At 46.0% G+C, this 27,699-nt stretch overlaps 1 long non-coding RNA gene across 1 annotated transcript in view; it reads right to left on the bottom strand.

Moving 5' to 3' along the window:
* The window catches only part of LOC139052606 (uncharacterized), a 365,902-nt gene that overhangs the window by 62,134 nt on the left and 276,069 nt on the right, over positions 1-27,699 (bottom strand). Inside the window, exons 3-4 of the long non-coding RNA XR_011509982.1 lie at positions 23,013-23,145; positions 15,076-15,242 (exon numbers count right to left, since the gene is read on the bottom strand). This is a non-coding gene — a long non-coding RNA (uncharacterized lncRNA). The remainder of the gene's footprint in view (positions 1-15,075; positions 15,243-23,012; positions 23,146-27,699) is intronic.

Here is a 27,699-nt window from a genome sequence, read left to right as displayed (position 1 = left end):
CTCAAGCTTGTATTATCTGACGGTATGTCATTTCATTAATGTAAAGAAAGGCAAACTTGATATGTGGAAACCAGTTACAATATAGCATGGCCCTTGCACTGTGAAAATGTTTTGTAGCATTACACTCAACGTGAAGGGCTCCGGATGCGATGTTGATGCATCAAAACAACCTAGAATAATGGAGGTGCTCCATGGGCGAGATTTGGCAGAATCAAGAATTGGGGGGAGACAAGATACGAATTACATACATTTTAGCTATTCTAGTTTTTCTTTTTTTTTGTGAGTGCTACAGGTGTTTCAATTTCGCTTTGCTGATTTTCTCAGAACCCACTTTTTGACGTTTCTCTCGTGCACCAACAAGCATAATTATATTGACACGGATGCTTTATCTGTATCCGGTTACCGTATTTCACAGGCTAAAAAATGTTAAACGTTATCGCTCGGTGCAGGATGCGCCTGAACGTATGCTATCGATGGTTCGATGCTATCGATGGTTCTGTCTGTTGTCGACGAACATTGCTAATCTGATTGCATACGCGACACGAATTGTGTGGTAGTTTCTGGAAGGCGCGTGGGCACCAGCGAATAGGCTGTAACTTTCGACGACTGACGTATGCAAACCGACGCGCTTGATCCGCAGATGAGATTTTCTACGATTGCCGACATTGCTCGCCGCTATCGTTGCGATTGAGCCGGCACTATTTATTTACCGTCATTACTACGTGGCAATATTTCCAACACAGATTTTTTTCAGTTATGCATTGCACGCCTAATTCTTACATAGTTGGCTGTGCAATAAGCTACCAAAAAATGAAATGGTACAACAGTTTTTGATATATGGCATCGTCGTGCAGGTGTTTGCAAAGCGATCTTGCAGACAGACGACGCGCGTGCGCTGATGTCGATATTTTGTACACCATTGTTGCTTCAAAAATAAAAACAAACTTGCGGCAGGTGTATATTCATTATTCAAACGTGTTTTTTATATCTAAAAGCACATACAGATCACTAACTTATTGTTTCAAGCTTAGTTTACAGCAGGCTGTTTTAGGCCGAACTTTGACGGATGAAGACGCAATAGTCCAGCAACAGTGCGCCGCAGCCGAGGAGCGAGCTTCGGCGCGCGTCTCCAGTGGTTGCGCGCCATTTCCCTCCAGCCGAAGCGAAGCGACGCGTTCGCTTGCCAGCGCGCGCCGAAGCTTTCGGCGCGTGCCAGTGGTTGGGGCATTAGGCTGCCGTCCACGCATCCGATGACGCCGGGAATGGAGCCGCGTCGAAGGAACCCTTCCTTCACAGCCGCCTTCTCCTCCGACGTCCTCGGGGAATGGACCCACTTGTTGCGGGCCCTGGCGTGGACGATTGCCTCCCCCACGCGTCGCACACACTTGTTGACCGCAGGCTGGGTCACGCCGATCGTCTCCTCGCTCCCTACCGAGGCTTGAAAGCTGCCCGTGGCGAAGAATCGCAACGCGCACAACACTTGCCGCTCCACTGACAGCGCTGAAGTTCTCACGCCTCCGAGTTCCTCCGCCACTTCGTCACACAGCCACCGCACAGTTTCTTTCTTCAGGCGAAAGTGCCGCCGAGACATATCGTCTGGCTTGTCAAACGCATCCTCGGGCTCCCTCCTCCAGCGCCCAGGCGGACGAGCCACCGCCGCCAACGCAGTCAAGAAGGCCGCCATTTTTTTTATATTCCACACGGAACGGGGCACTCACCGGTTATTCCACGAATTTGGCGGGTTTGTTCGGCATAATTTAGCATAATGAGTGCGTAAACGTCACTTTGACGTGGCAGTTTTTGAGCATTCCTGACGTCGCTTTACAGGCACGAAAAATGGGCGCGGCTCAAAAAATTCGACCAATGAGCGAGCGGTGTCGGCCATTTTAGAATAGAAACAGAACGGAATAGTTTTACGTTATACCGACCCAAATCATGGTTACACTACAAAAACAAACCGAACATAATTCGGCCACTAATCTTACGACACGAAGAATACTGTCAGATTTATGATGTTCCTCATGAGGCCCTGCAGGTTGCTGAAAGGCCATCAAGAGTGCCACCATGGTACAACTTTTCACAGCTATGTGACTGGACACTAACACATCTAAACGAAAAAGACATTCCATAAGAACACATAATACAAGAGTTTCGAGCTATTCAAGAAAAATATTAAAATTACACGGAATTTCGCATTGATGGCTGCAAAACACAAGAATATGTAGGTGTCGGAATAATAACCAAAAATTGCCAAAATAGCATTCGGATAGATAATTCTTCTTCAGTGTTTACCACCGAAGCTTTTGCAATATGGACGGCAGTAAAAAAAAATTTGCAGTGACAAGCAGGTGAATGCCATCGTATATACCGATTCATTAGGCGCACTCAGAGCTCCAAACCTTAGCTCCGCGTCTGAACCCCTACTCGGTGATATCCCAAACATGTTGGCCTATAATGAATACTGAAGAACTTTACGACTCTGCTGGGTCCCAAGCCATGTTGGTATACCAGGGAATGAAGCAGCAGATACATGCGCATTCATGTCAGCGCACAAAGGTATAACACAGACAGTACCCGAGCGATGCATAAGACCCTGGCATCAAAATGGCAACTAGAATGGTACTTTTGCATAAATAACAAGTTACACACAATAATACCCCTGCTTAGCGAGTGGAAGTCGTGCAGTCGCCAGCAACGCTTCTATGAGGTGATCCTATGTAGACTCCGAATAGGGCATACACACCTGACACACAATTTCCTACTTCAAAACGAAAACCACCCAACTTGCGAGAAATGCCACGAGCCACTCACAGTAATGCACATTATTATGACATGTCCACATATTGAAACGCAGAGACGGAAGCTTTTACATAATCTCTATAACTTACACATACCTTTACACACCGCCTCAATACTCGGAGATGAACCGCTAGTGCCCTTCACTGACTTTTTCAGCTTTCTAGAAGAAACAGTTTTTTTATGCAAACTCTAATGTAACGCAGCTTTCGTTGCTTTAACATTTGATTTCTAAATATCTTGTGGCTGGTGCAGTAAAGCCTAAGTCGCTTTTGCGCCATTGGACCCGAATTAACAAACTGACTAACTGGTGTCAATATCAGCCCCGTCCAAATACAGGACCAGTTCTCTCACAAGTTATAACTGTAAATGTCATGAACACGGTATCTTAGAACTAATGACTCAATATGTGGATTAAAACAACCTGACAGCCCAGTCCCTGAATGGTTTCAGAAGCCGCTTTATGTACTGTCAATAAAATTGTCTTGGCAACGCATCACTTTGCCCTGGTCATTTATGACCGCCCAGAAATTGATATAACTTTTTCAGACATTTCAAAGGCGTTTGATCGTGTGTAACATGCTAAACTCTTCTCTAAATGTATAGATAAACTACGAAATATCACTATAGTGGCCTGGATAGAAATGACATTTTAGAGTGCTACGAATTTTTGGAATGCTGTGCACATTGCCCTGACACTGCTAAGGTCCATCTGATTATCCAGCAATGATCTATTTGGCTGCAATATTGCTTCGGTTATTCATAGAAATGTTGTAGAAACACTTGATGATAAAGCTAAAAGATGCTCTTCAGTGATATTAAAGACCATAGCGGTCTAGTCGCCCTTAATAATTCCCTAAACAAGGTATCCCACGAGTGTCGAGACTGGCACACGGCAGATAATAATGGGAAATTTGGTCAGAATGACTATAACAAAGAGGAAATGTAAGCTTTCGTTCCCAAACTCTTTTGAAGATGTCACCCTTGAAGCGATAACTTAGTAAAAATATTAGGGGTTCTAATAATGGTCATACCTTAACAAGTCAGCGCAAGTGCAACACGTACTAAAAAGAAATGAATAGGTAGTTTTTTTGAACAAACCCTCAGCAATACAACCTGAGAAACCAAGAACTTCTGATAAATCAAGTTTACTAGAGTAATTCTGAAATATAAGAAGATAACGAGTATTACATTCAGAAATATCAGCATTTCTGCATTTGAGACTGTAGAGCAAAAGGCAGTGTTCATAAATGACCACTACAAGCAAACCGAGGCACCTACTGAGCTTCTGCATTGCGCGGGGCTCATGACACAGTGCACCAGAGCAAAGATACGTCACGTGAAGCTTTAGAGCGCAGCATTAAGGAAACCGCTCCTGCGTCTAGCATCGGTGGCGTAACCGAGCGAACAAGCACAGCGAAAGATGGAAGAGTGAGCGCGGGGGGTATTTCAAAGAGGCAAGGCGCGAATGGCGGAGACCAATGAGAACGGCCCCTTCAGTGATATGTGCTCGGAGATCTTGTGTCATGCGTACCCGCCCGACCGCTCGACGTGCACTCGTATGTGGTCTCGGCCCCAGTCGGCTACTTTCTTACTATCGCCTGCTCGCTGCCGCTCTCGCTGGCACTTGTTTGGTCTCCTTGGCTTCGATTGTTTGGCCTTTTGATTGTATGCAAAACGTGATTTGTGTAGTACTTTCCGGAAGCCACGGGGTACCAGCGATTGCACTGGAACCTTCGACGAGTCACGCATAAAAGCCAACGCGCTTTACCCGAACATCAAATTTTGGACGATCGCTGATTCTGCTACATAACTCTTTCAAATTTTTGGCCTGAATTTATCGCAAACACCCTGGTGAACACAAGGACGTAGGTGGTTCAGCTCTGAACGTGAGACCACGACGGATTCTCGGTTCCCTTCCAAGACAAGAGCCGCGTCTCCGCAGCAGACCCGAAGAAACCGAAGAGCCAAGCTAAGATGCCTCCAGCGCCACACAGCACCCAACAGGTGACCTGGGCTGGAATCTCCCACTGCTCTGGTTAGAGAACACCGAAAGTATCAGAAAAACATAGCAGAGAATAGACAGCTCAGATAAACAAGACTTCGCAACAACAATTTAGTGCTCTCAGAGCTAGGTTCAGTGAGCTGAAGTAAGCAGGTAATCCTGCCCCATTACAACCCACAACACCTCCATCAGGCATGGAGGTCATGCTGCAAAGCATATTGCAACAGATGCAGCAAACGCATCAAAAAATCCAACAGCAAAAGATTATGCCTAACGAAACTTATTTGACTACATGGCGCGAAGCTCGTAAGCGCACGGATGCAGGCTCCTTGTCCAACCCCAGAGCTCCAGCCTAACGCCGCACTGCGAACGCTACAGATGTCGCTGACAAAGACAGCGTGGATGATGGCAATAGGCTCAATTCTTCAGAACAACTTGATATTTGGCAGTGGAATTGTCCTACATTCCACAAGCAAGCAGCAGCCCTTGTATACTTTGCACAAAATTCCCTAAGACCACTGGGCATCATCTGTTTAAATGAAGTAGGCCTCCACCCAGTAAAACTATTGGCCAATTATGCGCTGTTCAATGCAAAGTACCTCGTGTCGAAACCCTGGTATCCAAAACTATAACTGCCACTTCTCAGTATTTCTTTGACCGCAGAGCAACTCATCACGAAAGAATCGTGATTACGCACCGGAAAATAGGCAAAGACCATACAGTCGTTCTAAACGTGTACAGAGAACCGAAAAGACAAACACGACGGCTAAACTACCCTACCAACCTTCGCTAATGTTATTACGCACAGCATATATCAACTAGTGGTCGTCGGAGATTTCAACGCTATACACACCATGTGGGGCTATCATAGGGACTCGCCCAAAGGACACAACATCCTCAACTTGGAAGAAAAGCAAAGGCTAGAAGTTACCCTACCGACAGAACCCACAGGCTAAAGCAACAGTGTAAGTAGAGACACATTTGCGGATCTTGCTTTCACTTACAACATCATACGAGTAACTTGGACCAACCTAGAGGAGAACTTGGAAACCAATCATGACATCCTTAGCGTATCCATATCATCTCCCTAGCTCCGTAGAGTAGTAGGTGACACCATACTAAAGGACAATGTTGCCTTCCCCTCCCACCCCCTTCCTCATCCAATTGCGGGCAATGTCGAGGAATCCACTCAACACATAAAAGAAGTCCACGGGAAAAATTCAAAAAAAGTTGCGCGCATGGTGGAAGCACCAGCAGTAAACCACCACCTACTATATTTGTGGGAGAGCCGCAAAAGCTTGCTCAGACGGTGGTAAAAAAACAACGCCTCAGCCACACCTTGTTACGCAGGATAGCGGCCCTCTTAGAGGAAGCCAATGCTTATGCAGCCCAGCTAGCTAGCAACTGATGGGTGCATTACTGTAGCTACTTACAAAACACTCTAGGCAAAGCACAAACTTGGACAGTCCTGCATAACATGCTGGAACCCGACAAATTCAAAACGGTTATGATTATAACATTGTGAAAAGTGGACGAGTTCCACAGTACAGACCAAGAGCTGATCCAAGTAGCACGCTATATACGACACCAACCTCACCCGCCTTGTAACAAACAGTATAGTTGGGCTCTCAACCCAGAACTGGATGCTCCACTGACCAAAGCAGAAGTTTATGTCGCTGCACAAGCAGCAAAAAGAAACACGGCACCAGGGCTAGACAAAATTACAAACGCAACGACTAGAAACTTCAGTGACAATATCTTGGAATATATTACCGACTACCTGAACCAACGCTGCTGGGAACAAGACAACGTACCTCTAGAGTGGAAGAAAGCAAATATTATAAGTATACCTAAACCAAGAAACACACCTCCAATCCAGATCTTGCGGCCCAACTCGCCCACCTCTTTCATAGGAGAACGGTATGAAACAGTAATACCTTTTGCATGGTAAATCAAAATTAAATTCAATCACTTTTTCCACCTACTATGCTAGGTTTCAGAGGACTGTCCGCAGAAGACTTGTTTCTTCATTTGAAACGCATACCGAAGTATAGCGCACACCTAATTCTTGCCCTCGACCTCAAGGGGCTTTCGATAAAACCTAACATGAGGCTATACTAAAAAAACTCAATGCCAATGTCATAGGGTCCGTTGAGCGAATATATACATATACCGAGTCCTTACTTACTAATCGAATAGGCACAGTAGTCATTGGACAGACCCGGTCCGATCCTATAGAGATGGCTAACAAAGGAACCCCTCAAGAAGCAATAATATCACCACTTCCATATAGCATAGCTATGCGCAGAGTTCCTCAAGCCCAAGAAGTATTCCCGCCATTAGGCTAAACCTTACGTGGTGACAATATAACGCATTGGGCTACATACGGCTTTCTAGTGCAGAAAGAATAAACACTTCAGGAGCGGCGGACATAGTTTCTAGTTTCGCCAGGAACAGCGATCTTAGCTGTTCCGCGGTAAAATCAAACGTTATCCGAGTTCCCAATGCTCGCTGTAAAACGAATGGACAAATAAATTAAGCGTGGACGGCCACGCCATTGCTGAAGTCACCCAAGCCTGAATACTTGGCTTTTGGGTAAAATGCAGTGGCAAGGCTACATGCACAATCAAAGCTTTACGCACCACAACTAAACAAATCTCTAGGATGATACGCCGTATAACGTAGTACGTAGGCTAGTAGGCTAGTCCAACTTTGGTCCTTAGTCGAATATCGTATGGGCTTTCCTACCACCACCAGAGCAAGTCCGAAGAATACAAAGTAGGAGCTATCATTCGCAGCGCGCATAAAGCTGCCTTAGGGCTGCCTATACTAACTCCGACTGAGAGGTATTTGGCCTTGGGCCTACGCAACATGCAAACTGCGGTGCTGGTCTCGCAGAGAGACCACCTCAGTAATACCGCTGCAGGCAGAACTATCTCAGCGCCCATATCAGTTCCATCCCCTCTAAATACAAGAGGTGCTACGAATGATATAACTAAAGAGTGTCGCAAGCACATCGGCACCAGACTCCTACCCAAGGATATGCATCACGATACCCACCAAGGTCGTTGTTTTTGCAAGGTCAAATGGCTACGCCACCAGTTGGCACCCAGACCACACTTCATGTATGTAGATGCTGCTATATACGCAAAATCACGTTATACAGCAGAAGCTGTACACAGAAAACACCAGCCCTTCGTCATGGCGTCCTTAACCACATCTTGCATAACATTTGCGGCGAATTCAGCAGTAGGCAAACTTATCCAACATCAGGAGAGGAGATGCCACTCCTGGACCATAGTAATTCACTCTCAAGAGGCATGCCGCTTACTTATGCCAGGCTGCTTACCTGCAATGGTCTTTAGGTTTCTAGGTCGTAGCTTCCACCACTACCACACTGTACTGTGGTGCCCAGGGCACTCAGGCCTCGTAGGCAACGGACGGGCTGATGCTCTAGCTCGTGACTTTTGCAACCGAGCGGAGCAGCCCAGGTCACGGGCCTTGCCTATGTCGAAACACCCACGCCAAATGTTAGAACACCAGCGTTTGACACGCCTAAATACGCCTCCCTGCAGCAATCCTAAAACGGGGAAGTGGCCGCAAACCTCAGAAAAATCCAGGTTTATGTTTATCCTCACCTTGTAAATGTTAACGCGCTGCAGTCTACACAACATCGAGCTAGACGACCGTGGCGTAACGTAAACCAACCCTTTCCCACATTACGTGGACGTGTAAAAGAATACCGCCGGCGCTTCCAGTTCAGCCTAACGCAAACAAACAATAATCATTAGTAGAGCAGTGGGAGGTAGTGCTTGCCAGCTCGAACCTGGGGATGCAAAGGGCACTCCTCCAGCAAATCCAGCGGGCGGTCGAGGCCAGTGGAGCGCTCGACTGAGGGAGCCACCCATCGCTCTTTGACCCCTTTTTCCCACTCTCTTTTTTAATAAATTTTAACCAATATTACCTTTGCGTTCTGTGTAATAGCCTTTGGCTGCAGCACTACTCAACAGGACATTGTCGATTACAAATGGAATGCCACTTAAATATTCGCTACTGATACGCAGTTCTAATCCGTTAAGGCTGAACAGCTTGAAAACTTCTATGCATGCAGTGAATAGAATTACAGAAATTTTGTGTCCTTGCGTGACATCTTTTGCACTTTTCTTGTGGCGAATTAGTCAAACTTCGAAGTCCTCTTAAATATTTTCTAATACGCCAGTGATTCCTGTAATCTTTGAGTACGTGCTACCTCCAGTAGTACTGGTATACCTACTCAGTCAAATACCTTCTCTCAGTCTATGAAAGCCAATTAGACAGGTTGCTTGCACTCTGTAAATGTTTTATTAAAATCAAAGTTGGCATGAATGTGATTATATATAAACTACTCCTTCCTGAAACCAACCTGTCCTCTAGGTTTACTGTGATCAGAGGGATAAACTATTTTTATTGGAAAGTCTCTGCTGGGTTCGCAAGGGGAATGGTGAGCCGGAAGGCTAGTCACATAAAGCTCCCGTTTCCGTGAGACGCAGGTGAGGCTTCAAACCGTAGCGGCGTCCTCCGCCAGCCGCACAGCCCAGAGCTGGTCTTCTGGGCATTCGCTTTGGAGCACAGCCTCGCACTCTTCATGGGTTTTTATTTTAGCATTGTGGTTTACGTTGCGACCTATATTGTTTAGACGTGATGCGCAGGCCTATTTAATGTGATAATGTTGCACTCGTGGTGAACTGCAGGTCTCACAGTGCGATGAGTATGCTTCTGGGTGTATTCGGTGATAAATAATAGTGTAAGGAAAGTGTTTAAAGTTGCATGTTGGGCTTATTGGTATCTCATGAGAGAAAGTGCTTGTTTGCAGAAGCCTCCACCTGGTTGCCTGACGTTTGTTTAATGGTATTTCAGGATGGGGGTACTTGTAGAGATCATTTCGATAGTATTCCCGGACTTCTGCGTAAGTAGCCGTTGCATAATCCAATTCATCGTACTGAGAAATTGTTCATTCTTTATGTGGTTCTTGTTCTAGTAGCCGTAGGTCTGTTTGCGTCTCTCCAGAGATTGCGTTTCCGAAGAGAGGTGGGCGATTCAAGTGACTCTCCCGGTTGCTACTTGCTCTTGGAATGCATCATGTAACCGCACAAAAACAAGGTCCCTTGTTTTTGTGCGGTAACATGATGCATTCCTATAACGACCACCAACTAGCCCACTTATACCTGTTAAATATGCTACTTGCTCCGGCAGCGTCGCACTCAGCCTTTTTTTCAATTACCGAATTGCTGTGGCGATGTGATAATTGTAGTTTGCTACCGTGAGTATTTTATGTAATACTAAGAGCAACGGAATGGGCCTGTATTTTTTCAACTTTTCAACATCTTCCTTCCTATGAATAGTAATGTTTGCATCAGTGGCGTAGCCAGAAATTTCGGTCGGGGGGGGGGGGGGGGGGAGGGGGGCTCACGATGCAGCTCGGCTGCCTCCTTAAGAGGACGCTTTATCTCGGATGCTCCTATCTAAATACATGTAGAAGGTGAATTAGTTTCTCTCGGCAACCACTGCACGAAATTTGATGAGGCTTGTTGCATTTAAAAGAAAAACTTCAATTCTACTGTTTTCTGGTTTCGAATTTTGCACTTAGGTTGTCAATTGTTTATTAAAAGTTGGCACAAATCTAAAATTTTCAGAAAACGAAACTATCACGTTTAAAACTCTCTAACTCAACAATGAAAAATAATTTCACAATTCTGTGAATCGCATCGAATAGTACATCTACAGCGGACAAAATTGGTATGTTGCAAATGAAACTCAAACAATTTAGCATTATCGAAATACGGCTTTTGCAGCACCCTTGTGCACCGCGTAACTATTTCATATAAGATAAAAATTGGTATACCGAATTTGTCCGCTTTCTCTCTTATAATAGATGCCGTTTGAAGAACCGCAATATCTGTTTTTGATGAAGAGCTTTTAGTTTGTAAACGTCGTGCTTCTACTTTTTTCGCACTTTCAAATTTTTAAAAATATTTTGAACAAAATTCAGGCCCTAAATCGAACTTCCGCTTCCAACAGATACTAGAAGTTAACTTTCTCAAATTCAACAAATTCCATTAAAAGTGATCCAGTGGTTATCTCAGAAAAGCGTTTCTGCGTTTTACATTTGTTTGAATAGGCCGCGCCGGAGTTGGGCCCGAGCTAAAGCTTCCGCTTAAACAATTCGTCGAGAGATGAAATACATGAATAATAACTGTATTGCCACTGCCAAAGATGCTGCAAACGAATTCTTGAACGCTACGCACTTTCAAAACAAGTAATATATGCATTTTTAAAATAAAAAGATATACTCGTATGTGCCAGAAATTGTGCTCAAAATAACTGATACCAATCCTTCCATCTGTTTGCCTATTTAATAAGGAAAGAAAATATCACACAATCCCAAGGACTATATCAGTTCGAAACCAGCAAAGCAGTGGATGCCATTGATATGAAAAATGTAAATGCCATGAAATGAACAAGTTGAGGATAAATATGTTAATGAAACTTTGTCATTCAACAACCTTGTTTACATTTTTGTACATATGCAACGGCCAGTGAAAAATCTCAATGACGCTGTCATTCCAAAGTATTACGCAGGAGCAGCTGTCACCGGTCGTATATCGCGAGTAATTTCACTGAAATTATTGTCCCAACAGAGCACCCATATAAAGCCGTTCTGCGAAATATACGAGAGCGAGTCAAATGAAAGTGAGCCAATGCAAATATATGACAAACAGGGTACTTAATTTAAAAGTAGTCTCCACGAGCAGTTACACATTCATCCCATTGACTAACGAGTAGGGTGATTCCCGTCTCATAAAACTCCTCAGGCTGCTGCTTCAACAAATCTGCAACTGACTCTTTCACGTCATCGTCCGACACCAATGTGTTTCCCTTAAGCTGTTTTTTTCATGTGCCCCAAAATGTGGAAGTCGCAAGACGACAGGTCTTAGCTGTGTGGTGAATATTGCAGCGTTTCCCACTTGAACTTTGCCAGTTTTATATTAACCACATCAGCGACGAGGGGACGGGCATTGTAGAAAAATTAAAAATTAAATATTCACGTGTGTGTAATATGACGTGTGAAAACCACTTTCTGAGTATGAGGCACGCCATAGTGGAGGACTGCGGAAATTTTGACCACCTGGGATTCTTTAACGTGCCCCTAAATCTAAGTACCACGGGTGTTTTCGCATTTCACCCCCTTCGAAATGCGGCCGCCGTGGCCGGGATTCGATGCCGCGACCTCGTGCTCAGCAGCCCAACACCGTAGACAGGTCGTGGAACAAAATGACCCCATTCGTCAATTTTCCACGTCGTTTGTACTTGATTGCGACATGCAGCCTACCCGGAGTTTCATAATATCGGAAACGATTGATATTCTCTCTGGCTTTAGAAAATTCTGTCAGTAATGGCCCCTGACGATCGAAACAAAATAGTAAAGAGCACCTTTCCGGTGGAGATGACGGCCTTTGCTTTCTTTGGGGCCAGGTGAATTCGAATGTTTCCACTGTAAGCTTTGCCGTCGTGTTTCTGGCTAGTGGTAGTGGCAACATGGTTCGCCCCGATCACAAATCCAGTCAAGAAGTTGTCACCCTCATTGTGATGCCGGAGCAGATGAGTCAATGCAGTGCAGAACCTTCTTCTGGCGGTGGTTCAAAATCTTGGGCATCCATTGCGCAAACAAGAGCCGATGACCGAGATGTTCATGAATTACGGTGTGAACCGAACCGCGACTGATGTCCACACGCTCTGCCAGTTCATTAATGTTTATGCTCCCTTCTAGTCTCATCAGCTCATCATGTTTTGCACTTGTGTTGGGGCTGATTGCACTACGGCTTTGACCTGGTCTTGGATTGTGTTTCCAACTTTCACTTCCTTTTTCAACCGTTTGCTCCAATGCTTCACAGTGGCCAATCAAATGCAATGTTCAACGTACGCGGCAGCTATACGGCGAATGATTTCCTTTTGGCAAATACATTCAGCTGTCAAAGCATTCACGGCACCCCGCTGCTCAACTTCTGAAGTGTCCATTACGTCACGCAACTATGTTCAATTCAGTGTATGAGAGCATTAAAGAACATTTGCCCTCACATATGCGTGTCCCTTTTGTAAATGAAAGATACCTGTGTGCTACGCGCATGCCTCACAGAAAATGAAAGGCTCACTTTCATTTAACTAGCCCTCCTTCATTAGAAATGCGAAGATACAATGGAATGTACAAATGCTTGATAAAGGGCAAAAAAGTGTTACTGGAAAGAAAGTTCACTGCACGTATACACAGAACCTCGCAACAAGATATTTAAATATAGGAATAAGTATTAAATATACCTACGTATCTAAGAAAAACTCACTGTAAATAATATGTCAAATAAGGCAAATAAACATGTAGCGCAATCACGAATTCACAGAATCCTAGATCCCGCCCCCATTCCATCCACTCCATCCGATGTATCGCGTGCGACGGAAGGCGGTGTGCTTGCTCCCCGCTTTTCTCCTTTGCGCACGCAAGACTGAGCCACCATCGCCGGCTCACCCATTCCACCCCCCTACTCTTTCTCTCGCACATACAGTATGCGGCGCGCGGTCAGGACATTATTGTCCTGAGATTTCATACGAAACATGAGGGCGACGGCGACAGCAGGGATGCGCCTCGAGTCTTCATATAATCGCTATCACAATAATATAACAATAGTATCCGGCAACCGAAGCATGCCATGGCTGATTACTTTCCACAAAAGAAGTAACAAACAGTCAACATACGACAATTCGTTGCGCCACAACAATGTATCTTTTTCTTCCTTTTATGGGGCGGGGGCACCGGAATGAAAAAAAAAACGCAATGGAGAGTATGGTGAACCACAATCGAATGCCTACTTTGGGCACCTAATGTGGCTACCGAATGAACATCGTAGAAAACGTGAGACGCTTGGTCCACCGAGGACCATACCCATAGTGCTTGGTATTTTACACCGGCGTGACAAGACTTTCCGGAGAGGTTGCGCTCAAGCGAACACGGTGTAATCCGTCAAGTCTTCACAGTGATGGCGGTGAGCGAGCATTGTTTCTTTTTCTCGTCTGCTAGCCAGAAGGCGTCCAAAACTCCGTCAGGCAAAAGTTCATTCGCCCAGAGAAAACTACACGCGCACCGAAGTACGCCGCGCGGTGGTTTCGGGGCAACACAAGAAACACGCACGCACTCTGGCTGGCTCTGGCAGCCCGCGGGTAGGGTAGCAACAATAAAAAACTAAGAGGCTCAATGTGTCCTCACGAATAAAAGTCGAAGTAGAAAAAATAAATAAGAACGTAGTCACCCTGGCTGGCTTTAATGTCTTGACATGGATGCTTTGGCGCAGGTGAAAAAAATAATGTTATTTTTTTATGTGACATGACGGCACAAATGAACCACCACAACGCTTCGTCTCATCGTATCTCGCTGCATGTTTTGTCAACTTGTCTGATAGTGTCTTGATTTAGCTTGTCTCGTTGTATGTTCCGATCTAAGACTTCACAAAAGTGAATGCACCTTTGGCGTCAAATGTTTATAACAACATTAAGCCCACAGTGTTCCGGAATAGAAAATCTAAAGCACGACTTTGGAAATATCAATGCACCTTTCGCATCAAAAGTTTATCAGAACTTAATACCCATAAAGTGTCACGCCTTTGGAACTCCTTCTGTTACGACATGTGGTTCCCGGTGCGTGGGCATTGCTGCGAAATTCAGCCGGAATTCGCAATGTTCGCGCTAAAATGTTTTTTCGAGCGTGAAATGGACATTCTAGACAAAATCGAGCATGATTTCCGGCGCCGGGTGTTGTTTTGACTGGCGGCGCATGGACAGCATGACAATATATTGGGGGGGGGGGGGCTCAAGATCCATAAGCCCCCCTCCCCCTGGCTGTGCCCCTGGTTTGCATTGACCCAGCTAGGAGGTGCACATGGTCCAGTAAGGCATTTCATTTGAAACGCCACAAGTTTTTGAAGTAGAATATCCCCTTCATTTGCGAATATATTGATTATCTCACTCCCTCCGTTCGCCTTTCCCTGCAGCATGATCCAAAAGCCATTCTAGATTCATCACGTGTAAAACCGGAGCCCCTCTATACTGTTGGCCACTACTTTCGACGAAGTTAGCATGGCTTCTGTCGGTATTGTACATTTCAGTATAAAAGACATCTGCGGCCTCTTCTTGGTTTCGTCGAAATTGCTGATGACATTACCATGCTTATGTTAAACTGAAAGAAAACTTACAATTGGGTACTCTATCTTTATGCACTTTGATGTAAACATCTCTGTCTCTCCGTAGATGCTCATATTCTAATCCAAGACTTTCTAATATATTAACACCGATACCTTCAATATCAAAACTCCAAACAATATTATATGGATACTTTCCATTGTTGTTTGCTCCATTGTGCCTGAAAAAAGTAAAAAAGTGTTCAAACATGTGAGTGTTCAAGGCAACTGTAACAGGCAAAATCTAATCTGTTTCTAATTAGGGTACCGTACGCTTTGACAAATGTCATAAATCTCTATTAAATTGTTTTCCCTTGTCTTCGATTACTTTCCCGGCTAATGTAACAACTGAAAGTGCAAGCTGTTGGTGGTCTAGCAAAATACTGATGAGAGAACCCCATAGAAAAACTGTACATTTTAATGGCTACTTGTCGAAGCGCCACTTTTTGAGTCTAGGTCAGTCCCACGTAGTGGAGCTCTCTAGCTCCCTCGTGTGTAGTGTAGCATGGATATGATTTTGAAGCGAGCTCAAACTGTAGGCAGGCGCCGCTCCAGTTGCCATACACTTAATGTGAAGCATTCACAGTTTGGTACAAAATGGTTCTGATGAATTCCAGCACATACGCAGATACAACACACGTTTTGGCACCCAAATAAAGCAAAGGTTTGGTTAGGCGAGGAAAACGAGTTACCACTAATAACAAACCTCATAATAAAGTTGGGTTAATTCTACGCTGTGCAATTTCAGATCTCCGAAATGATTATTTCTACCTACAACTGGATAAAAGATATTGTTATTCAGTTTTATGTCAATGCACAAGGTATCCTGGTGCCTGGGACTTTGGAAAGTGTTGGTGAGGGTGTTTCGACAAACTATAATAAAGAACAGAAAAATATGGGGGTGAACTGAAACTGGAATAACAAATAAGAGGGTGGCATGAGCAAAAGTGGGCGGAAGTAGATGTACATGGGAAAACATATTTATGCGAACATATTTATGGGGATTCTACAGACTTCCTATTGCGCTGCACTGACAAGTCCCATAGATACCTACGATACATAGACGACATATTCATAATGTGGGGGCATGATCAACAGCCTAGATAAATATGTAGGATTTCTAAATACTTTTCACGCAACAATAAAATTCACATCGAAATCTTCAATGAAGCGCATAAACTTTCTCGACACAACAATATACATTGACACTGGGACACTAATGACAATGCTGTATGGAAACCTTTTGACAAACAACAGTGCCTAGAATATACAAGCCACCATCAAGCCACATTGCAAAGAAGGCATCTTTAAAGGCCGAGCACATGGCTACGTCGCATGTGTGTTGAAAGCCAAGACTACATAGATGAACTTGATCACCTTAAAGAAACCCTATCAAGCGGGAACCACCCAAAGAGTGCCCTTCAGAAAGCCTGCACCGATGCAACCAAACTTGACTGAGCCGAGGTGCTCAAGCCGCACCCTAGGATCACAAGAACAGCGCCTCTTCTTACTACTCAATTTGCAAACACGCTCCCAAACATGAACAACATCCTCAGTAAATACTACCCAATTCTCAGCAGCAACCAGAAACAAGATTTTTCCCGCCCTGCCCAGAGTAGTCTTGAGATGCAACACTATATTATCAAGGATATTGTTGTATGTGCTAAACTAAAAACAAAAACGAAGTTAGGAACCAGTCCCGGTGGCCACCCGGGTGCTCTACATGCGAACATATTTAATCTACTTCTACAGTAATAAGTACAGCATCAAATTACTCAAACAAGGTAAATTCGAGTTTCATCTGCACATCAAGCAATGTAGTCTACTGTCTAGAATGTGCCACTTGTAGCAAATAATACATAAGTGAGACAGGACAAAAAAATCATAAAGGACTCAATGGTCACCGCGCAGATACAAAACAATTTACCTAAAGCAGTAGCCTGCCACTTCAATGAACATATCATATATGTGGCAAAGCAAGGCTCTATAGACTACAAATTTCCGCTTACCTCGCTAGAGGAAATATATGGAATCATAACTCATACACAAGTTTAAGTGCCTACATCCAATGGGAATCAATTTAGCACATAGCAACTTAGAATCTTTAAGAACTTTAATGCTGTAACTCAAATCGGAAAGCCTCATGTCATCAACCAAGGCACAAAACACATTGTGCCACCAGCTAAACTTAATTCTCAACCTCACTTTTACCACCATTTCCAATTTTTCCTGCTTACTACTCAATTTAATTTATTTTTTCATGCTTTAATGTTTGTATCAACTATATGACCCCTTTTCCCATGTACACCTGCCTCCGCCCGCTTTTACTCATGTCACCCTCCTAGTTGTTATTCCAGTTTCAGTTCCCCCCTTTTTTGTCTATTTTCTATGATATTTTTCAACACCCTCACCAACACAATCCAAAGTCCCAGATGCCAGGATACCTCTTTCTGCGCATCAGTCACAGAGGGTATCACCAGCTCTATATACCACCGCGACGACACCTACGTTGAGCTACTGAGGCTGACATCCCTAAATCACCATGCCTCTGCCTGCCAGCTACCACATGCATTGCACGCCAGACTCCTTGTCGCTGAATGTCTCACGCCAACGTGCCCGTACGACTGTATTTTCGCAGTCATTCTTCCTCCGAACAGCAAGCGACTGGAACGACCTTCCCCATGAAATTGTAGCCATCACCTGTCCATCAATATTCCTAGAAAAAGTTACATCCCACCTGTCATCATGAGAAAAAAATGTTTTACTTTCTCACGTTAAACCCACCCCTTATGTAAAACCCCCTGCAGGGGGTCTTCAAGGAAATAAAATGAAAATGAAAAAATCTTTGTCAAAATTACTGGACGCGTTGCTGCTGCGCTACTCAAGTCATTCTTTCAACTGATGTCTTTTGGGATCTTTTTTGTTACTCGCGCACTGACCGCCTGACCAGCTCTTCTAAAATGGCAGAAACATGCCGCTAATGACACTCCCGAATGCTCCCTAACCCCTCACTTCCCCAACACGCTCCCATGCCCTTATTTTTCTTGTCTTTCTTTTTTTGCCTCTTGGTATCTCTTTTTTTCTCTTTTTCTTTCTTTTCTTTTCTCGCCGCCTACCTATTCTCACGGTCTTGTGCCCTCGTCTTAGGAACCATGCTTACAGACGTCAGACGATCGCGCTCGTTCTCTTTAAAATCTCTCCCTTTACAACCAGCTGCCACTGACAACAACCGAACGTGAAGTCACCCTGCTAGGCCTTTAAAACTAACATGCCGAGGCTGACCAGGCCGCTTTTGACGAAGATAGCTCCTATCGTAACGTTGGCCAGCCTTTCTGAGGCACCTCGTCCATGTTTATAACCTTTACACCACAGTGTGCTATTCCATCTGTCAGCCCCTTTCTTGATTTTTGATGTTCTGATTATTGAAATTTGTAAGATATGGCCTATCAGCACTTTCGGCATAGTTTCAGTGATTTCATTTTATTTAAGCATAAGAATGAGGAAAAAACTGCTACACAAAGAAAGCACCTAGTACATTAGTCGCATGTACGCTTTGATCTGGATAGCTGATCTTGTTCTACGCAAAGCATCCTAAAATTTTCATGCCCCTGGTCGGTGCCGAAAAAAGCAAGGTGCTGGGCGTCATGGAAAATTCCCGCGCTTTCCGCCAGCCTGGATTAGAAAGGACTATATAGTGCGGCTGTAGCTGGCATTCTTCTGCCAAGATTCAATTGTTTTATGGATCAAAGTACGAGTTACTCTTGTAGCCGCATCAACACTCTGCCGCAGATTTCATTTCCTACAGAAATATGTTTTTTTAAACAGACGAGCACGAAAGAATGCTCTGTATTACGTGAAGATGCTTCTTTAGGCTTTTTTTACATTGAAGAAGTAGGTTAGCTTAGTTAAGTAGCAATATGGAGATAGAAAAGTAGAACACAAATAAATGCCAGATCCCATGCAGTGTGAGAATCGATGTACTCGAAGCACACATTGTTTGCTTTGATTGACAATAATTAACGGTGATGTTAGTAGCACGTTTGTAATTTTTTCAGTGTTTAGTTCAATACGAAAGTGGCGAGTTGATGTTAAGCGTTACCTTGCATGCACCAAATCTGTTTGTCTGCATAGTCCACAGAACACACAGGGAGATGTGTTTGCTTGAGGCGTTGTTGCGAGTCATTGTTCATAATCTCTGAGAGGGAATTGAGCGTCGTCATTGCCTCACATGGCGCACCGCATCATGGCAGAAATATTAAACTTTAATTGCATTATGAGGATGCGCATGCTTCAATTAGGTGTTCTAATTGTATGTATACAATGTATACATAAGTTTGTGGTCAGCACTACATTTCACTGCGTAGCGAAGACGCTCCTGTTCTGTGTGACGCTTCTTTCAAGTCTAGGTGTCCTCGACGTCGAGTACACGCCTTGCTGGCGCGTGGTAATGGGCTCCTTCTACATACGTAGCCAACACACTGTTGACATTCCAGCTCAAAGCGCACTCTTCAGACTAAGGACGATTCGAATGTTTACACTATCACAGCCCAGCATCTGCATTTTTCGCGCATAGAAATTAAAACCAGCACAGCACGTGCAATGCACACAAACGGCGAAATGCTGGGGCAGCAGCGCCGGTCAGGATGTGCAGAGTTGAGCGCCATCTGGTAATGTTGCAAGAAATTCAATGGCACGCATGACACGACCATAGCAGGTGCAGCGCCCGTAAGGTTGGGAGAAGAGGCAAAAAAAGCTTCACTTTAAAACATTGGTTGCTATCATTTGCAGCTAAATAAAGCTTGCAAACCAGCCATTATACAGCTTTTACAGGAAATCTTTTATGTCTATATGGCAAATGCTAAAGTTACGACTTCCTCACCAACTGCCCGAGCAACAAGTAAAGCTAACGAATGATAGAATGGACAAACCAGCCAGCTCGCACCTTGCAGCTCTCCTACATGCGTTAGAGACAGTGTCGCCAAATTGTGGCTCTCCGAATTTGACAGGAATTTGGATGGTCGAAGAGCAGACAAATTATGCAAAATCAGAAGCCGAATATCCACCCCATAAGGCTTTGAGTACAGCTCCCATGTGTCTAAATTTTGCACTTAAGCCAACCTACCGATGAGAAGAGGCATGGCTTTGGCTTTGGCAAACAACATATGTGTGAGAGGAGCGTCTCTGTGTCCAGGGAGAGAGTCGCCCGATCCGAGGGCAGCGCGGTCGGTAAAGCGACGCGCAGCCTCGCGGGCAGACTCGTTGAGGTTCAGAGGAACCCCCTCAATCGCCCCGATGTGTGCAGGGAACCAAAAGATCGAGTGCATGGAGGTGTTGCCGTGTTTGGCGCCTTTCAGAATTTAAGCTACCCGCCAGGCTACCCGGCCTTCCTGGAATGCCCTGATGGCGGCTTTCGAATCGCTATAAACCCTGTCTCTCCGACCGCCTTGCAAGGCGAGTGCAATGGCCACTTGCTCGGCCACCTCTGGGTTCGTCGTCCGGATGGAAGCACAGTTGATAACTTTGCCCAGAGTGTCAACGATGGAAACCGCAAAAGCCTTGCCGTCTCGGTATGCAGCTGCGTCCACGAAGCTTGCTGCGATTTCGTCCCTGTTTACTTGCTTTAGTATAGTCAATGCTCTTGCTTTGCGACGACCTGCGTTGTTAACGGGATGAACGTTGTGGGGCAAAGGGGCGACCACGATCTTCTCGCCTATTTCTCTGTGGATTTGGGTGTTGTCAGCCAAGTTCTTGGTTGGTGTTAGTCCGATCTCCTCGAGGATACACCTGCCGGCCGGCGTGGTGGACAGCCGAGTTAGCTGGGCCCCTTCCTGAGCCTCGGCTATCTCCTCCATGGTGTTGTGTATGCTGAGCCGAAGGAGGTCCTCTGTATGCGTTCTGACGGGCAGCCCGAGGGCTCTCTTGAAGAATTTTCCAATGAGGGCATTAAGCTTTTCCCGCACTGCTCTAAGCCAGTTGTGCATGGCCACCGTGTAGGTGAAGTGACACAGCACAAATGCGTTGATGAGCCGAAGCAGGTTGTCCTCCTTGAGGCCACGATGTCTGTTCGAGACCCTTCGGACGAGGCGAAAAGCATTGTCGGTTTTCGCAATTATCTTGCGTAACGCAGTGCCGTTGCCGCCGCGTGATTCTATGAACATACCCAGGACTCTGATGGTGTCGACCCTGGGTATCGGGTCACCGCTCCGAGTGAACAGGTGAATGTCACTTTCGGAGACCAGTTTCCAGCCCTTGGGTCTGCGGCCTTTTTCTTTTCTATAAAGGAGAAGCGCAGATTTGGTCAGGGAGCATCTGTGTCCAGCGGGTAGCAGGTACTGCTCCGTGACGTCTACCGCCTCTTGCATGGCGCTTTCCACTTGCCCTTCGCTACCGCCGGTGCACCAGATGCTGATGTCATCTGCGTAGATGGTGTGTTCGATACCTTCAACTTGGGGCAGATTCCTCGAGAGGCCGATTATGCAGATGTTGAAGAGAGCAGCAGAAATGACCGAGCCTTGCGGCGTGCCCCGTGGGCCCAGGAGCACCTCGTCGGAGACAAAGTGGCCGATCCGCAGCTTCGCTTTCCTCCTCGTCAGGAACGAACGGACGTAGCTGGACGCACTGTCCAATTTTTTCGTGGAATTTTTCGCGGACATACATGCATACATACGTACAAACATACATACATACATACATACATACATACATACATACATACATACATACATACATACATACATACATACATACATACATACATACATACATACATACATATCTCGCACACGAGGTGAAGCTCTCATACAATGATAATCACAGTAATGTACGCAATGTATGGTGTAATTATCAAGAAATATGTGCTAATTAGGATTGTATAGGGCTTAGTATAATCCTAACGGAAGAACTAATAGACGAACATAAACGAAGACGTGGACCCAGGTGGCGCAATATACCAACTCGTTTAATGCTGTTAGAGAACATGTTTATCTAGAAGGTGAAGGCTTGGGTGAAATGAAATATCAGAAAAGTATATGACATGTGATGACGTGGCGTTGTGGAAAAGCAGCGTTCACTTGCACTAGTCGGCCCGGTTATACTGTACCTAAGCATCGATGACCGCGATGGACGGAGTGCTTCTCATTTTCTTTTGTTATCTCAAGTGTTTTCCATATATCTCGCTCTGTTGGCACTGCACTGCGATTTTGCTAGGTGCTGCCAAGAGCTGGTGCGTGTATTTGAGTTGCCGCAACCTGTATTAGCATCACGCTTGCCCAACACACGCTTACCATTATTCTAGTGGGATGTAGTAAGCCACACAACTAGCCCATTTTAGATATATTTTCATGTGCTTAGTTTTAAAGAATGTAGTACTTGTTTTTCTTCTTATTTGGTGCCTGCGTTCCCCCTCTTGCACATGTACCTTAGTTTTTACCGAGCAGAGAATTCTACTTGAACGTAATGGCATTGGGCTGTCTTTTTATTTAATGTGACAGCATACCCATGTAAGGAAACACCACGCGCTTTTTCGATTTCTCACGGTGCTTTCTTTCCCCTTCCTGTTCACCCCAATTTCCAGCAACATTTTTTCACAGATTTTCGCCCCCATTCTTTTGGAGTACGCATTGTTTTTTGAGCGACTGACTTACAAAACCTTGCGTTCAAGAAATAAATATGTTTTACACGAGCAGGTAGTTTATGCCACGTAGATCCACGTCTGGCTTCTTTGTGTTCGTCCATTAGTTCTTCGGTCAGTTTATAATTAAGCGCAATACAATCATGACCGTCAAGCAACTAGCCCCGTTCATTGTTTTACTAAATATTCGCTACTTCTTTCATTTCTTTGAACCACACGTTAACATTAAGGTAACCTACTCATAAATACCATCGCACTCGAATGTTATTTCCCGCAGGCTTTGCTTTCTAGAATAAAGCGAAATGAAATTTGATTCACTTACCTGGCGCCAACTTTAGGTAAATACATGCTTACTTTTGTTTTCCACCGCCTTCTCATAAAGCGTACGCATGTATATTCTTCCAATAGCGTAATATATTTCATGAAGTTCTTAAAAAATGGTTCATATCCGCCTACTGTGGGGAAAATGGGAAAAATGAATGTATGCCACTTATTGTTCCATACTTGCTTTACTTTTTTAAATTCATATTGTCATATGCCTCGAAAGAGGACTGGCGATGTTTAATGGGGATAGCTGGCTCTGAACTCTACTCTGCTCAACTCTGTACTGTACAGACGTGGCTTCACGATCTGCATCTATCACTAAACGTAAACAAAAGTGCAGTCCTTGTTTTTCCGCCTTCCGGGCCGGTGCAGTTACCATTAGTATATGAACAGAGAACCATTCCTCAGGTAGAGTCACTTAAATACTTGGGTATCATATATGACGGAAAACTTAACTGGCGTTCTCACATAGAGAATATTGAAACGAAGGGGACAGGAGCTGTAGGTTTACTACGTAGAATCAGTAACCGACGTTCTGGTATGCGAAGTGACACACTAATTCTGATTTATTGTATGTATATACGACCAATTCTAGAATTTGGCTGTTTTTTATTCTGTGGAAGTGCAAACTATAAATTAGGACCGCTTCTTCTGTTAGAAAGAGAAGCTCTTCGACTATGTTTAGCTCTCCCTAAATTTATTGCTAATAATGTATTATACCAGGAAACGCGCCTGCCTACTCTTCACACGCGATTCCGCATGGTTATGGTTGAAACCTACTTAAGAGCTTATGAATCTTCGCTACGACGTGGACAATATGCATTTATTAGTGAACCCAATGCATTTTTCAGGACACGTGGTCACGGTTGCATACCCCATAAGTTGTATTTATGCAAGCACAATTAACACCTTTAAATTTTAGCCTTAGAGAAATATTTCCGCTTCTTAGGTCTACAGGATTGCTCAAAATTGAATTTGCAGACATTTTTCCTAACAAGGAAAAATTTCTGCCCACAACACATATGAATGACCATTTACAAGAAAATTCGGCCCGTTTCAAAATAAATGTAATAGCGGTTGATGCTTCTTCGTGTCAAGAGAAGGCAGGCGTGGGTATCTACTCACCACCCCTCGATTGGTCTTTTTCGCTTCGCCTACCAGGTTACACATCGATTTTTCATGCCAAACTTCTGGCAATGGTTCTTGCTTGAGGAAATTTCCCGTTGGTACTACAATAGTTATTATCGTCACAGATTCTCTATCTGTATGCAGCGCACTTACTGTGTCTACAAAATCGACCACATTGAACACGTGTTATTCATTAGCTCCGCCTCATTTAAATTTAGTTCATATGGTACGAGTCCCAAGCCACCGAGACATTCATAATAATGTAATAGCCGATTCCTTGGCCCGAGCTTGTTTAACAGGTCCTGGCTATCTGTGCTGCCGGCAACGGCGCACGTCACTGCAGCCAGATATGAACAATTTTCTTTGAGCGAAGACAAAAAAGCCCTGTCATGAGCGAAATATTGACACGCGTACTTATCTTTATCGGGTGACCAGGTTTCGCCGCCTAACAAATGTTATCGCACAGCGCGGGACGCGCCTGCATGCATCTGAAGTTTCTGGAAAGTTATCGATGCTTCTTTTCGGTTGTCTGTTGTCGCCCAACCTTGTGCTATCAGATTTAATCGCGTGACGCGTATGGTGTAGAACTTTGTGGAAGGCACGCGGGTCCCAACAATTAGTCTGGAACACCCGACGACTGTTGTATAAAAGCCGACGCGCTTGACCCGCTGATCAGATTTTCGACGATCGCCGACTGTGTTCGCCGCTATCGTTGTGCTATAAGTGTAGCCTGTTTTGTGGGCACAGGTTCGCCTAATAAAATTTAGTTTTGTCGTTCACATTGGTGCTACTGTGTTCTTCAACGTCACCACTACGTGACATTTGGTGGAGCTGCTTGTGCGTTCATGTACCGAACGCCCCCGCAAAGCCGCGATCCAAGCCCAAAGCCCGAGGAAGAAACCAACGTCGCCCAAGACCAGCGTGCTAGCCGCCGACTGCAAGGACTGCCGTGAGACGAGCAGGAAGATTTCCACCAAGTCCACCCCAATGGCAGCCCCAGCATCCCCCGTCGTGCTGCAGCAGCCCAGGGAGCCCCCCACGTTCCGCGGATCAAAATTCGAGGACTCGGAAACGTGGCTAGAGAGGTACGAGAGGGTTGCTGCATTTAACAGCTGGAACAGCGACGACAAACTGCGACATGTCTTCTTCGCATTGGAAGGCGCTGCCAGGACGTGGTTCGAGAACAGAGAAGCCACCTTGACGACATGGGACCTCTTCCGTACCGGCTTCCTGCGCACCTTTGCAAGCGTCGTACGCCGAGAATGAGCCCAAGCACTACTAGAAACCCGAGTGCAGCTATCTAAGGAGACGACCGCGATCTACACGGAAGAAATGAGCCGTATCTTCCGCCACGCCGACCCTGAAATTCCCGCGGAGAAGAAAGTCCGCCTGCTGAAGCGTGGTGTGAAGGAGCAACTTTTTGAGCAATGGTACGAAGCCCACCCAAGACCGTCGACGAGTTTCTTCGCGATGCCACCAGCATCAAGAAGACACTCGAGATGCGAAACCGGCAATTCGACCGCCGCACGAACTCGACAAACTACACCGGAGTTCAGTCACTGACCACCGACGACCTACGCGAGACTATCCGAGCTGTCGTGTGGGAGGAGCTACAAAAGCTGTTCCCATCATCACAGCCTCAAGTGGCTTCGATTGCCGACGCCGTGCGTGAGGAACTCCAACAACAACTTGGAGCAGCCCCTGAATCGCCGCAGCCTGAGCCGCAGGCGATGACCTACGCCGCCGTCGCACGCCGTCAAGGCACCCCTCCGCGACCGCGCCAGGGCCCCGTCACGTCGCACTTTCGTCGTCCGCCGCCGCCGCCGCCAGCACGACCACCCGTCTCCCAGCGCACCTACGCGAGGAAGACGCCATTTGGCGCGCTCCTGACCACCGCCCGCTCTGCTACCACTGCGGAGAAGCGGGTCACGTCTACCGACGATGTCCATTTCGGGAGATGGGACTGCGACGTTTCGCCGTCAACGCGCCGCATCCACAGCTTGGCGAGCGCCCACGTGACATCGCCGATTACCTCGCCGCCACTCAGTGGAGCCCTCGACGACCGTCCCGTTCGCCGTCACCAGGCCGCTACCTGTCGCCTCAGCGCCGACCATACACCGGCCCAGCCCGGGGCCGCTCTACGAGCACATATCCGGAAAACTAAAAGCATCAACCGATGGAGGTGCGGTTGCTGTTCGTCGAACTGACGAAGATCCTCCGACGCCGACGAAGACGACGAAGAAACCATCTCGACGACCTAATGATGACACGCCGCCGTCCCGACGAAGTCGGGTAGCCAAGACTACACCGACGAAAGACGGCTTGACGACGCGACGTTCCAGCTTCAGTTCAACGCGACGCAGCCGTGATCCGACGCCAAGACCCAACTGCAATGCCAGACAAAGAACCACCGACCTCGACGTACTTCTCAACGGCCACGCAGTCACTGCCTAATTCGACACAGGGGCCGATTACTCCGTAATGAGTGGACACATCGCCGCCCAGTTGAAGAAGGTTAAGACTGCATGGGAGGGCGCTCAAATTCGAACCGTTGGAGGACACCTCATTAAGCCGACCGGAATCTGCACGGCAAGAATAACCGGTCATGACCGGACTTACCCTGCCACCTTCGTTATCCTCGAACAGTGCTCATGAGACGTCATTCTCGGCATGGACTTCCTGAACCAACACGGCGCAATCATAGACCTGAAGTCAAAATCGATAACGCTGTTGGAAGATCAAGCAATACCGCCGACGAGCTTTCGTAGTCACCACGCCTTGAATGTTCTCGAAGATCAAGTGAGCATCCCGCCTCGCTCGAGCATTGTTATTTTGGTCGGCACCGAAACACCCGCTGACGTAGAAGGCGTCATTGAAGGCGACCAACGTCTACTGCTAGACCGTGAAATTTGCGTCGAAAGAGGGATCGCTCGACTGCATGGAGGGAAAACTGAAGTGTTGCTGACAAACTTCAGCCAAGAGTTCAAGCACATCAACAAGGGCACGACGATCGCGTACATCGAGGACATTCTGGAAACCAGTAATGCGTTTGTCCTCTCGGATTCCGCCGCATCTACCCCGACGACCATGGTTCCCGAACCAGACTACGACATTAATCCAAGTCTCCCCGTGATTAAGCAACAGCAGCTCAGATGTCTGCTCCGACGATACAAAGGCTGCTTTTCGATGTCATCGAGGATTCGACAAACACCAGTCGCCAAGCATCGCATAATCACCGAGGAGTACGCTCGACCACTCCGCCAGAGCCCTTACCGAGTTTCGCCGCTAGAACGCGAAGCCATAAGAGAACAAGTCGACGAAATGCTGCGCGACGACATCATCCAGCCGTCGAAAAGCCCGTGGGCATCCCCTGTTGTCCTGGTGAAGAAAAGGGATGGAACCCTACGTTTCTGCGTCGATTATCGTCGTCTGAACAAGATCACGAAGAAGGACGTATACCCCCTCCCAGGGATAGACGACGCATTGGTTCGGCTCTGTAACGCCAAATACTTCTCGTCAATGGACCTCAAGTCTGGCTATTGGCAAATAGAAGTCGA

The sequence above is a fragment of the Dermacentor albipictus genome, unplaced genomic scaffold (genome assembly GCF_038994185.2).
Source record: "Dermacentor albipictus isolate Rhodes 1998 colony unplaced genomic scaffold, USDA_Dalb.pri_finalv2 scaffold_27, whole genome shotgun sequence".
NCBI classification, from domain to species: domain Eukaryota; kingdom Metazoa; phylum Arthropoda; class Arachnida; order Ixodida; family Ixodidae; genus Dermacentor; species Dermacentor albipictus.
Note: the sequence above shows the minus strand (reverse complement) of the source record. Positions and strands in the feature narration are given on the sequence as shown.